We start from the raw sequence: 3,284 nt of genomic DNA, 5'->3' as shown, positions 1-3,284 counted from the left end.
CCTTTTTGTTTTGCTTTGTTTTATTTCTTTTTTTATTTATTCTTTCCTGTTTTGGTTTAGTTGCAATTTATTTTAGTAAAATATACACTTAGTATCTAAATTAGTATTTCAACTTAGTCCACAGTCACAAAAAGTCTAGACCCCAAATAAATTAGTTTGACATTTTATTAATTATAAAAGGTATACAAATAATCGTGTTTTCTACTGTTTTACTTAATATAATGCACTTACATACTTTATAGAAGTGCGGTTTCTTCACCAATATTTAGTATGGAATATTTGCCACAACCCAAACATTTTTGTTTTATTGTTTGAAAACTTTGTTGTCTGGTTTTATTTTTAAAATTTGAAATTTGAATTCGGTATCGAACTGACGAACTAACGCGAGTTTATCAATAGTAACCGAGGTGACGTGGCATCATTAGCGGAGGTTCACTGTAGCTTAACTACCCGGGCGTCACACTTTCCTTCATTACATGTCCATTTGTTGACAATGTTTGTACATTAAACTACTCTTCCAGTGAATCAGCCATTTGGCTGGGAGATGGAAACATCTGGAGTGAAAACAAGGCCTTCAGATCAGACAGTGCTACCTGTCGAAGCAGATCTATTGTTGGGTCCCAATAGCTCCTCGGATATGGATTCAGAGGTAGATGACCAGTCCTATTCCCCCACCAAGGTGTATGCTCTAACTTGGCACGGTTATACAACTCATATCATGCATATGGCGTCTTGCATTGCATAGTTTAGACATCATATACACAATATTCGACACCATGTTCTTAGTTCAGACATCATATCAAATGCCCTCTGTTTAGCATATAAATCACATATTGATATGTCTCCAACGTATCTATAATTTATGAAGAATTCATGCTATTATATTATCTGTTTTGGATGATTATGGGCTTTATTATACACTTTTATATTATTTTTGGGACTAACCTATTAACCGGAGGCCCAGCCCACATTGCTGTTTTCTTGCCTATTTTAGTGCTTCGAAGAAAAGGAATATCAAACGGAGTCCAAACGGAATGAAACATTCGGGGGAGTTATTTTTGGAACGGAAGCAATCGAGGAGACTTGGAGTAGACGTCAGGGCAGCTTCGAGGTGGCCACGAGGCAGGGAGGCACGCCCTACCCCCCTGGGCGCACCCCCACCCTCGTGGGCCCCTCATGGCTCCCCTGACCGACGTCTTTCACCTATATATGTCCATATACCCTAAAAACATCGAGGAGCATAGTCTATCGGGAGCTCCACCGCCGCAACCTCTATGGACACCAAAAACCAATCAGACCCTGTTCCGGCACCCTGCCGGAGGGGGGATCCCTCGCCGGTGGCCATCTTCATCATCCCGGTGCTCTCCATGACGAGGAGGGAGTAGTTCACCCTCGGTGCTGAGGGTACGTACCAGTAGCTATGTCTTTGATCTCTCTCTCATGTTCTTGAGGTGATACGATCTTGATATATCGCGAGCTTTGCTATTATAGTTGGATCTTATGATGTTTCTCCCTCTCTACTCTCTTGTGATGGATTGAGTTTTCCCTTTGAAGTTATCTTATCGGATTGAGTCTTTAAGGATTTGAGAACACTTGATGTATGTCTTGCGTGGGATACCCGTGGTGACAATGGGGTATTCTATTGATTCACTTGATGTATGTTTTGGTGATCAACTTGGGGGTTCCGTGACCTTGGGAATCTATGCATAGGGGTTGGCACACCTTTTCGTCTTGACTCTCCGGTAGAAACTTTGGGGCACTCTTTGAAGTACTTTGTGTTGGTTGAATAGATGAATCTGAGATTGTGAGATGCATATCATATAATCATGCCCACAGATACTTGAGGTGACATTGGAGTATCTAGGTGACATTAGGGTTTTGGTTGATTTGTGTCTTAAGGTGTTATTCTAGTACGAACTCTATGATAGATCGAACAGAAAGAATAGCTTCATGTTATTTTACTACGGACTCTTGAATAGATCGATCAGAAAGGATAACTTTGAGGTGGTTTCATACCCTACAATGATCTCGTTGTTTGTTGTCCGCTATTAGTGACTTTGGAGTGACTCTTTGTTGCATGTTGAGGGATAGTTATATGATCCAGTTATGTTATTATTGTTGAGAAAACTTGCACTAGTGAAAGTATGAACCTTAGGCCTTGTTACCTACCATTGCAATACCATTTACGCTCACTTTTATCGCTTGCTACCTTGCTGTTTTTATAATTTCAGATTACAAATATCCATATCTACTATCCATATAGCACTTGTATCACCATCTCTTCGCCGAACTAGTGCACCTATACAAATTACCATTGTATTGGGTGTGTTGGGGGCACAAGAGACTGTTTGCTATTTGGTTGTAGGGTTGTTTGAGAGAGACCATCTTCAACCTACGCCTCCCACGGGTTGATAAACCTTAGGTCATCCACTTGAGGGAAATTTGCTACTGTCCTACAAACCTCTGCACTTGGATTGGCCCAACAACGTCTACAAGAAGAAGGTTGTGTAGTAGACATCAAGCTCTTTTCTGGCGCCATTGCCGGGGAGGTGAGTGCTTGAAGGTATATCTTTAGATCTTGCAAGCGAATCTTTTAGTTTTTTGTTTTATCACTAGTTTAGTTTATAAAAGAAAACTACAAAAAATGGAATTGACTTTGCCTCATACGCTTCATATTTTTAATATCTTTCGTACGTATTATGAAAAGGAAAATTGTGCTCAAGTGCTAGAAGAAGTCTATAAAATGTTTGGTACTAAATCTTTGAATGATGAGCATGATTGCAATGTTGTTAGTATGAACTCTTTGAATATCGATAGTACTAATGATGATTGCACTAATTATGATGAAAATGTCTCTTATAAGCATGTCAACTTTTGTGGAGTGCATAGAGTTTGCAAGTACACACCAAATAGGGAAAATAGATTTTGCAAGAGGCATAAGTATTTAGAAACTAAATGGTTGCAAGAAAAGCTAGATGTTTGTGCTGAAAATTTAAAATTTGTTTGTCGTACTTGTGAACTTTGCAATGAACGTGGTCATTTACATCTGTGATGCAAATTGTTTCATGATCAAATCATGTCCAAAAATTGTGATGATTTGATTTCCCTTGCACATCATAATGAACTTAGTTTGCTTTTGGGTTATGAAGAAATGAAACATTTAACTAAGTATCTTGCAGAATTTGCCCTTGAAAAAGTTCTTGATTTTGATCTAGAGGAAATTTATATGTATTGTGCAGTGAATGGCATTGAAAATCCTTATATTGCCAATTACATAAAATCAA

The sequence above is a fragment of the Triticum dicoccoides genome, chromosome 6B (genome assembly GCF_002162155.2).
Source record: "Triticum dicoccoides isolate Atlit2015 ecotype Zavitan chromosome 6B, WEW_v2.0, whole genome shotgun sequence".
NCBI classification, from domain to species: Eukaryota; Viridiplantae; Streptophyta; class Magnoliopsida; order Poales; family Poaceae; genus Triticum; species Triticum dicoccoides.
This window is presented reverse-complemented; position numbering follows the sequence as displayed.